Source organism: Chlorocebus sabaeus, chromosome 20 (assembly GCF_047675955.1).
Source record: "Chlorocebus sabaeus isolate Y175 chromosome 20, mChlSab1.0.hap1, whole genome shotgun sequence".
In the NCBI taxonomy this organism is placed as follows: domain Eukaryota; kingdom Metazoa; phylum Chordata; class Mammalia; order Primates; family Cercopithecidae; genus Chlorocebus; species Chlorocebus sabaeus.
In genome coordinates, this window is record NC_132923.1 from 26,739,132 (window position 1) to 26,750,357 (window position 11,226).

Sequence of the window (11,226 nt, forward strand, 5' to 3'; positions counted from 1 at the left end):
GGTTAACCTGGGCTGCCCAGCCTCCATGCAGAGAAGAGGCTCCCAAACCCTCTCTGGCTGTAAGTAGCCAGAAACTAATTTGCCCTCCTGGGTGTAAGTAGTGGTAGGAACTAAGGCCAGCCTGGGCTTCTCAACCCACAGCCTCCCCAGGGTATCCCCCTCCTGCTCCCTCACACACCCACCCTTCTCTGAATCCTTCCCCCAATCCCAGGAAGCCAGCAATGCTGGCATGGGGCACAGGCCACTGACTCATCAGCACGAACGACAGCTTCCTCAGCCACAATCACATCAGCCACATGTGCTTCTCTCTGCGCCTGCTCAGTTCTCCAGTCAAACGGGCCCTGCTCCAGCTGAGAGGAAGATGACCAGGCTGGCCTAGGCAACAGTTGCACCACGGGTCCCAGTTGCTCAGGGTGCTCATCACAGAGTTCCACCACAGCGTGTGTGGGTGTTTGCTCCACTGGCACCTCCTAACTGCTCTCCCCACACCACTTTTGCAGTCAAAGTGGGCTTTATCAAAAACAATTACAACCACATTACTCTCCTGCTCAGAATCCTTCGATGGCTCCCTGCTGCCCTGGCATGAAGGACTTGCCCTGTAAGCTGGTACTGAGATGGTCAGGATGTGACCCTTCCCTCCCACAAACCTGCCCTCTCACTTTTCCCCAGCTCCAACCACCCAGGCTATGGTCATCCCTCGGAATCTGTTGGATATTGGCTCCAAATCCTGCTGCAGACACCAAAACCCACAGATGCTCAGGTTCCTGATATAAAATGGTGACGTATTTGCATATAACTTATAAACATCCTCCCATAAACTTTAAATCATCTCTAGGTTACTTATAATATCTAATACAATATAAATGCTATATAAATAGTTGTTATACTCTATTGTTTAGGGAATAATGACAAAAAACAAGTCCCTACGTGTTTAGTACAGACACAATTTATCCAGGGTATATGCAGTTGGTTGAATCCACAGTCGTGGAACCCACAGCCATGGGGGACCTCTTACCAAACAATTTCCCAATAAGGGCCTGCTCTGACACCCCACCTTTGCCCGTACCATTCCCACAGCTGGGGATATCTTGCCCTTCATTCCTGGTCTGGCTCCTACATCCTTAAAGGATCTGCTCTCTAGGTTTTCCCTGACCTTCCAGCAAAGTAAGATGCTTCCGACCACCCCCTCAAAGGGCAGGGACCACCCTTAGTTGGGCAGGAACCCCGCAGCCCAGCACAGTTACAGGCCACAGAATGCCCACAGACCACCAGCCTACTATTGATGGCCCTAGTATGAGTTGGCAGGGACAAGGGACGTCATGAGGCCTTCAAGGTTGAGTGACCGCAGGACCTAAATGTCCTGAGGATTCAACTCCTGCAAACAAACAAACAAACAAACAAAAAAGTCAGGATGTGTCTGACCACTCTCATTATCTGTACCCCTGACCAGTGCTACTCTCCCCACCCATCCCTGCCCTGGCTGCGGACGCCAAGCTGAGGACACTAAGCTACCTGGAGATTCCAGCCTGGGGTGAAGACCTCTCCTGTACCTACCCCCAAGACTTTCCCCAAAGCCTCGCCTACTCTTCCCCCTGTTCCTCTTTCAAGGGCAAGAAGGAGGCCCAGGCAGAAGGCACAGAGGGAAATCCCTAGCTCCCCAAGCACTGAGGCTTGTGGCTCTGGGAGGAGCCCTGGGAATTGAGGGTGAGAAAAGCAGCCCAATGACCTCTAGGCCACCCAAAATGTCTGGTGGGGGTAAGGGAGAAGGTAGGAGGGAATGAGTGGGGCAGTTGCACTAAGAACGGAGACTCTGAAGTCAAACTACCTTGACTCAACTCCTGACACTGGCTCTGCGTGAGACCTTCTTTCTGAGTCCTGGTCTCCTTGTAGGGAAAGTGGGATAACAGTGGTGCCTGTAAAGTGCTCAGTACAGAGTCTGGCAGAGAGAAGTGCTCAGCAAATGGCAGCCGCTGCTACCAGGACTGGGGAAAACGGCCCCAGCCTGGGAGATTCTGGGCAGGTCCCTTTCCATCTCCAGGCTGCAGCCATCCAGGCTGTACAACAAGATGGGCCCACCCGCCTCCTGGGGCTGTGGCAGGAATCAGCGGATTCATGGGCAGAAGAGGTTCGCACAGTCACTCTTAGCCTCTGTGCCCAGGCCACCAGGCCCAGAAAGCAATCAGCCACAGAGCCACAGGGAGGAGGAGAGACAGGGCCATGTGGCCTGTCCACTGCCTTGTCCCTTTGAAAGCTCTCCCCACTGCCCAGCCGCCCGGGGTCTTACCCTTGACTTTTCCTCTCCTGCCTGGCCCTATCCTTGCTCTCCTTTGTATCCCCAGAAGTCGGTCCCTTTCTCTGCTGAGAGTCCTTGCCTGCTTTACTTCCTTCTACTAGTGAGGCTGGTGACTGTGGGGCGACTTGATATCTCATGGTCTTACTTTGCAAAGGCTACAGTGTTCCATGACTATTTGGATTCGTCAGAGCCATTGCCTGGGGCTCAGGGAGCAGCTCTTCAGCTATCCTAGGCACCTCATCCACACCCTACTCTGCCTCCCACGAATGGGCCTCACAGCAGAGGGAGTCAGGACGGACTAGGGAGCTGGTGCAAGGTTGAACACTCAGTAGATTTACGTCGGAGGTGCAGCTCATCCCCTTACAGCTGGGTGACCTCTGTAGAACTGGGGTGTCCCTCCAGGACTGATGTGACTATGCTTTGCCAACAGCAAAGAGGCATGTGAATGGGAGGCACATCTGTCATCCTTTGGGGAGGCTGTTAGGAGACCTGAAGAGGAGAAAGGGGTCTCTGTCTTCTCTGTGCTCAGAACCTGCTGAGATGGGGCTGCCGAGCCTGCCTAAAGGGACAGAACAGAGCCAGGCAGCAGGGGAGGCAGTGCCCAGACAGAGGTCACAGGGCAAGGACAACACTGGAAGTGCTTGTCCCCAACAGCAGAGTTGAGGAGATGCAATCTTTTCATTACATGCTCAGGCTTCCTGGGCTGCTGGCCAGGGTACACCCAGCCCTCAGCTTCCTCTACAGGCCCAGCAGGGACACTGCCTTCCTCTGAGAAAAGAGGAGTTCTGGGACCCCAAAACAGAGGCAAGAGGCAGCACAACCAGCTGGCTGAACTTGGAGCTCTCATCTCTGGGGTTGGGGGTGAGGGCAGAGCAATGAGGCCCAGACCAGTTCAGTATTCCCCCACAACACACCCACTCGGGTTCTGCCAAGACCTGGGTGGGGCTGAGGATGGGAGGAGCATCAGTCCTGCACCCTGGAACATCCAAATTCCCTGGTCCAGGTTCTCCAAAGGCAGGACTCAGTGAGCTCATGGGCCTGCCATGCCCAGCCCTGTGTAAGACAACAGGGAGGGGTGGGCTCTGTGGGTGAACTAGAGAGTGGAACTTATCCTCTCCCCAAAAGACACTCAGAATTTTTTTTTCTAGTGTGGTATTTTTGCTGGACCAAAAAAAAATGTGTCTGCCTGTCCAGGTGAGAGCTGCCAGTCTGCAATCTCTTCACCCGGTTTCCTTTTACCTCCGAAAGATTCCAGCGTCCACACCCCCAGCCCCATCTGAGTCCAGGTGAGCAGGGGCCCCTCTCTGATGGGTCCCATAGGGCAGGGCTCCACCCTTCCAAGAAGGGCCTTTCCATTTGATGTTCCTTTAAGGCTCACAACTCTGAGACGAGTGTTTTAACCCCTATTTTGCTAGTGAGGGAAGAGAGGCAAGCACAGTGACAAAACGACGGGAGTTGCAGAAAGTGAGCACGGGATCCGGCTGCTTGTGGCTTGCTGTCTCACAGAGGACACGCAGCAAACCAACTTGGATTTGCAGAGCAGTTATGCGTTTGGGAGAGGGATTTCATGTATCAAAGCGCATCCAATCCTTTGGTATACAGAGGGGAGGTCTGGGACACAGAGACAGTGACGCCTCACGTCAAACCTGGGAGAACGAGGACTAGAAGCCAGGTCTCTTCACTCCAACTTCTAGGCTCTGTTCATCTAAGACGTCAGGCCATCCCTGAGCAGGCACAGACAGCATGGGCACCTGTTCATTTCACCCCAGGACCCTGGGGGAGACCACTCATCCTCCTTCTGTCCCTCTCCCACAGGTCCTTCCCACAAGGAGAGGAAAGGAGGCTGCTCCCCTTCTAGTCTCAGCATCGAGGACCATCCTCGGTTCTTGTGGGCTATTTATCCACACACCGCCCAGTAAATGTGAGCAGAATGGAACCAGCTTTGCCCCACACCCAGGCCTGAGAACTTTACATTGGTTCCTCCAGGACACCCATCTGAGGTCTGTGCCCAAAATCTGAAGGATAATTCCCCACCCTGCTCATTCACGGGCTTTGCAGTGACCCAACAGGAAGAGAATATGGAAGGTGCTAAGGTAGAGCGCATGCAGCTGGGAGACCTCTCCAGGCAATCGCAGCCCTGACCTCAAAAGAGCTCAAGGGCCCGCCTGGGGCAGGCCCAAATCAGCTGCCCAGGACAGCTTGCTTTGCACAGAGAAAGGCTTCCCCATCCTTCCTCCAGCCAGCCAATACAATGCAGGAGGTAAGAGCTCTGATCCCAGAGCCCTTCAGGCTGGGTTCAAACCCCAGCTCAGCCACTTGGTAGCTATGTGCCCTTGGACATGCTCTTAACCTCCCCGTGCCTTTGTTTTCTCATCTGTACAACGAGGACAATACTAATAGCTACCCCATAGGATAGTCACAAGCAGTGTATGGGTTAATAAATGTTCCGTGCTTGGAGTGGTGCCTGACACATTATAAGGGCTACATAAGTAATTGGTTGATTATCATTGTTGTTATTGTTTTCTTAACCAAGAGAGACTATGGATATCAATCAAAGCAGACAAAAACCTAACATGCTGGGGGAGGTTCTGTGGAGGAGGGTGCCAAGGCCTGTTGGGTAAAGGACTGTCACCCTCCACAGGCAGGTGGCTCACCAAAGGGATTACATCAGGCGGAAAGTGCCATTAATAGCAGTTCCCTCTTGGGCCAGACACAAGCCTACAGAGCACGAGGAAGTGAGAAATTTTACTATTGCGGGAGTGAGAAATATTACTACTGGGCAGAATTCCATTTTTAGAACCTGGGAAGTTATTTTGAGGGTTAGTGTTTTCATTTTTTTTAATAGCCTCTGCACTCTAACAATACTCAGGGCAAGAACTGCTCTGAGGAGAAACCAGGGCACAGTGGGGAGCCCTGCCAGTCTCTGTGGTTGCTGGGCAACCCCTCACCGCCAGCAGGGCTAGTGGAGAGCAAGGGTAGGCTCCACACTCCCACACCCCTCCTCACAAGTGCCAGAACTCATTAGATAAGCCCCTCTCAAGGGTGTCTAGAAGAAGCAGCCTCATTTTCTTTTCAGCCCGGGCAGCTTGGAGTGACGAAGGTAGGCCCGCAGGAAAAAGCACACCGAACAGCTGCAGGCCAGCCTCACTTTCGACAGCTATGTCAGGTTCCTACGGCTGCTGTCACAGATCCTCATGAATCTGGTGGCTTAAAACAACAGAAATGGATTCCCTCATAGTTCTGGAAGGCAGAGAAGTTCAAAATCGGTATAACTGGGCCAAAATCCAATTTCAGTCAGGCTGCACACCCCTCTGGAGGCATCATGGGAGAATCTGTGCCTGGCCTCTTCCAGCTTCTGGTGGCTGCCAGCATTCCCTGGCTTGTGGCCACATCACTCTAGTCTCTGCCTCTGTGGTCACATGGCCTTCTCCTCTTCTGTTGTGACAAATCTCCCTCTGCCTCTCTCTTAAGGGTATCTGCGATTGCATTTAGGCCCTGCTAGGATAGTCCAAAACTATCTGCCCATCTCAAGACCCTTAATCACATCTGCTATGACCTTTTTTCCATATAAAGTAACATTCACTGATACCAAGGGATTAGGATCCAAAGTCTTTGGGGATTATGATTCAGCCTACTACCCACGCTGACATCTTCCTCTAACAAAGCTGACCAGCAGCTCACCGCTCCACCCCCTGGCATCCTGGTCCTGTCACTCTTCACCACTTGGCACCGTACACCAGGCTCAGGATGATTAGGCACATGGCCCTGCCCCTGAGGCCCTACCCACCCTGGAGTTGTCTCTCACAGACCCACAAACAAGCCAAGCAAGGCTGGAGTTTCCTGGAGCAGCAGGGATGTTTAACTACACACTCAGGTTGTGGCAGCTCCCTCGAGGCCTCCAGTTACTGTCACAGAGGGAAATAGGGAGCTATAGACCAGAGGCCAGCACTGTAAAAATTTTATTTAAAAAAAATCCTTTTATTATACTATACAAATTCAGTAAAGGAGTGGAAAAAAATAGAAAACGCAAAGCCTTTGGAATTCTAGCACCCAGAGATCATTTTAAAATTTGTTGTGCAAGCAACCTTCCTTCTAGACCTTTTTCTATTCAGATAGAACCATAGACTTACAGTTTTAAAAACAGAAGTGGCATTATATACTATACATTCTGCTTTTCAACCAGGTTTTTTCAATAAACGATTTATTCTAGGTGCCTTTCATGGCAGTGCATAGAGCATTTCTTCTTACATCTTTTTAAAGGCTGCAGAGGATCCCCCCACCCCCTGCCCCACCATATGGATGAGCCACGATTAAGTTACCCTGCTGATGAGCATTTGAATTGTTCCTAGTTTTGTAGCTGAAACTAATGTAGTGAGGTAATTCAGGGAGAGACTAATATCTGACTAGTTCACATCATTATAGGAGGCTCACAAAGACAAGGAAGCATTTTTCTCTCACCTCCATATACCACCTCAACAGTACCTCAAAGCAATGAAGCCTAGGATGAAGGAAGTCAGGACTTCTTCCCTCACTCCCAAGAAGAACTAACAAAATGTTGTTCTCTGAGGCAGAGCCTTATTGAGACAAAGAACCAGATGGTCTGTAAGGAGGAGGGACTCTGTCTTTGTGGAGAGGCTTCCACTGCAAGCACACAAACATCTCTTCTCAAACTGGCTCAGATAGAGAGAATGTATGGCCTCCAACATTAGAAAAGCCCAGAGGCTCGGTGAGATTCCGGTGTGATTTGATCTAGAGTTTCACAACATCATCAGGCTTTAGTTCATTTCTCTGTAATTGACTTGGCTCAGGCTTGCTCCGTAGATTAGCTTCATCCTCAAGCTCATTTTTATCCTTGCAGAAAAAGAACTAGAGCAGTTCAGATCACATATCTATCTATGACATCTATAGGAAAAGAAGATCTCTGTCCTCATACATCCAACAGAACTGCATTATGATGGGAATACCTTAGGCCATGTGCCCGCCACCGAACCAACAGCTGTGGTGGGAGGATGAAATATTGGACAGAGTTAGTCTAGGTCACATGCTCCCCTCCAGAGTTGAGGTACAGATGGCTTTCCCAAAGTCAGAGGGATTTATTTTCCAACAAAAAGTGAGCTGTTAGAAGAGGGGAAGTGGGGATTTATGAGAGTTTTTGTTTTGTTTTGTGTTGTTTTGATGAAGTTTTGCTCTTGTTGCCCAGGCTGGAGTGCAATGGTGGAATTTCAGCTCATCGCAACCTCCACCTTCCGGGTTGAAGCGATTCTCCTACCTCAGCCTCCCAGGTAGCTGGGATTACAGGCATGCGCCACCACACCTGTAAGTTTGTAGTTTTAGTAGAGACAGGGTTTCTCCATGTTGGTCAGGCTGGTCTCAAACTCCTGACCTCAGGTGATCCGCCGACCTCGGCCTCCCAAAGTGCTGGGATTACAGGCATGAGCCGCTGTGCCCGGCCTATGAGAGCTTTTAAGGGTGTATGGGCTTAGAGAGAAATAAGTGAGTTTACCGGACTGTATAAACTCCACACCCCAGGTGCCTATAGAATCCCAAGGGGATTAAGACAAAACACTACCCTATGGAGGAACAAATTCACACTGACTCCCCCAAAATGCACCATAAACACCCTGATGTGTGGTGTTTATCCTTATTCTATAATAAATTCCTAGCAATGGAATTGCTGAGTCAAAGGGCTTGCATATTTCAAACTTTAATCGATATTACAAAATTTCCCTCCAAAAACGTTTCTACCAATTTTTCTTTCCAACTATACAGGCTATGAAAATGCCCATTAACCCACACCTTGTCAATACTAAATATTATTCATCTTTTAGCTGAGCACAGTGGCTCACCCCTGTAATCCCAACAGTTTTGGGGAGGCTGAGGCAGGAAGATCACTTGAGGTCAGGAGTTCTTGACTAGCCCGGCCAATATGGTGAAACCCTGTCTCTACAAAAAATACAGAAAATTATCCCGGTATGGTGATGCTTGCCTGTAATCTCAGCTACTTGGGAGGCTGAGGCAAGAGAATCACTTGAACCTGGGAGGCGGAGGTTGCAGTGAGCCAAGATTGTGCCACTGCACTTCAGCCTGGGTGACAGGAGACTGTCTCAAAAAGAAGAAGAAGAAGGAGAAGAAGGAGAAGAGGAGGAGGAAGAGGAAGAAGAAGAAGAAATATATATATATATATGTGTGTGTGTGTATATATATTTCATCTTTTTAATGTTTGCCATCCTGAGAGATTTAATTTGATTTTTTTAAACTATGGGGGAAGGTGAACATCTTTTCATACATGTGGTAGCTAATTATAATACTTTTTCTATGGATTACTTCTTCCTGGCTTTTTTTGTATTTTTCTGATGGGTTGTTTATCTTTTTCTTGTTGATGTGGAAAAGCTCTTTGTAGATTAGAGATACAAACCCTTTGTTTTATCTGTTGCAAGTATTTTCCCCAGCTTGTCCTTTGTGCTTTGACTTTGTATACAGAGCTTTTGTTGTCCAGAACATTACAAATTTTATGTAATTAAATGTATTAGGCTTTTCTGAGTTTCTTCTTAGAAAGGTCTTCCCCACTCTAAAATAAAAAAATAGTCACTCCTGTTTTCTTTCATGTCTTCTGTGGTTTCTTTTTATATTGAAATATTTTTTTCTATCTGGAATTTGTTTTATTATATTATAGATGTGAGGCAGGATGACTTAGCTGTTTTTTGTTTTTGTTTTTTTTAAAAGAGACCGCCGCTTAGGATGTAGGAACCTTTTTTTTTTTTGAGACAAAGTCTCGCTCTTTCACCCAGGCTGGAGTCCACTGCAACCTCCACCCCCAGGTTCAAATGATTCTCCTGCATCTGGGTCATTTTTGTATTTTTAGTAGAGACGGGGTTTCACCATGTTGGCCAGGCTGGTCTGGAACTCCTGACCTCAGGTGATCCACCGCCTCGGCCTCCCAAAGTGTTAGGATTGCAGGCGTGAGCCACGGCCCCCAGCCGGATGTAGGGACTTTTAAGATTCCAGAGTCTCTGCAAGTTCCCTGTGGTTCTGATATTTGTTAACATCTTGTTTTCAGGGAGCAATGAGAAGGAACTAGAAGGAAGGGTGGTGCTTCTCTTCAAGTCCGGAGACAGCCAGGAAAGGAGGACCCAGTGAGAGTGGGACATACTCCTCAGACGATGTTAGGAGGATGGATGCAGGGCCTAGAAGAGGGGAAACAGGCTGAGCCCCTGCAGCAAAGAAGAAGGGAGGCAGGAAGAGTCGCTCTTAGGAAGAATCCAGGGAGCAAGAGAGAAAGACCCTAGTAGCGGCCACCGCACCTCATGGACCCGATACCAGGGAGCATTCTGTTCTTTACTCTCTGCATTCCAAAATTCCAGCCTAACTGGGTGGGCTCATTAGCATGTGTTCCACAAGGTTTTTTTTGTGTGTGTTTTTTTTGTTTTTTTTTTTTGTTTTTTGAGACGGAGTTTCACTTTTGTTGCCCAGGCTTGAGTGCAATGGCATGATTTCGGCTCACTGCAACCTCCACCTCCCAGGTTCAAGCAATTCTCCTGCCTCAGCCTCCCAAGTAGCTGGGATTACAGGTGCGAGCCCCCATGCTTAGCTAATTTTTGTATTTTTAGTAGAGATGGAGTTTTGCCACATTGGCCAGGCTGGTATTGAATCCCTGACCTCAGGTGATCCACCTGCCTCGACCTTCCAAAGTGCTGGCATTACAGGAATCAGCCACCGCACCTGGCCATTCCACAAATATTTTTTGTGCCCCTACTCTGAGCCCAAGAAAGCATCACTGCATCCTGCTCTAGTCATAATGGAAGTTGGGACTAATGGCCCTGAGACAAGAAGAAGAATGCTGTGGGGAATCTGCCATGCTGCAAGAGGCAGGAATTCATCTTTTTTTTTTTTTTTTTTGAGACAGAGTCTTGCTCTGTTGCCCGAGCTGGAGTGCAGTGGTGTAATCTTGGCTCACTGCAACCTCTGCCTCCCGGGTTCAAGCAATTCTCCTGCCTCAGCCTCCTGAGTAGCTGGGACTACAGGCACCCACCACCACACACAGCTAATTTTTGTATTTTTAGTAGAGACAGGGTTTCACCATATTGGCCAGGCTGGCCTTGAACTCCTGACCTTGTGATCCATCCGCCTCAGCCTCCCAAAGTGCTGGGATTACAAGCGTGAGCCACCGTGCCTGGCAGGAATTCATCATTTTAGGAAGACTCCTTCAAACATGGCATTTAAAATTTCGTTCTTCAGATCTGAAAAAGTAATCACCCGACTCTGTTAGATAAAAGAAAATGGGTAGGTTCATTGGTGCTGTCATGGTGGTGTGCTGAAGAAGAACCCTGGATTTGTGAGACTGGATGTATGCAAGAGTCCACTGGAGAGGCTGAGAATACTGCATGCAAATATTCTTGATGTTATTAAGCAAAACCCTAAAAATGCAACATACAGAAAGTATACAGAACAGATTACAAATGAGAAGCTGGTTAAAATGGTTAAATGGTTAAAGCAGAACCAGATGTTAAAAAATAAGAAGACTGACTTCAAGGTTGCCAAAGAGGTGATTCTTCAGGCTCAAAATGAATGAAGTCTGGCGAAAAAAATAATGCAGTGGAAACCATGGGACTTCTTAGCAGAAAAGCCTCCTACCAATCAGTGGAAATGGCCAATATAATCATTAAATGACTTTGGTGGGTTGATGGGAAACTGGTGTAATTAAGTGTTCTGGTATATTAAAAGTACATCCACATTATTGATATTTTACAATCAAGAAAACCAATACAGAAAATATTTAGATATTAAAATTGGTGGTAACAGCAACACAATCTTGTGAATCAATTTTTGATTTGTAAATTATTCCCACAAATTATTTCAATAATGATATTTCTTCGAACATAAAACTTGTGGGAAGATTTGAAAATTAGTTAGAAAAATTCCTACAGATCGTCAGT

The 11,226-nt window shown here is 48.3% G+C and overlaps 1 pseudogene; it reads left to right on the forward strand.

Annotated features, from left to right (window-relative positions):
• The first annotated feature begins 561 nt into the window (after positions 1-561).
• Positions 562-10,949, forward strand: LOC140709297 (uncharacterized; annotated as a pseudogene).
• The last annotated feature ends 277 nt before the right edge of the window (positions 10,950-11,226 follow it).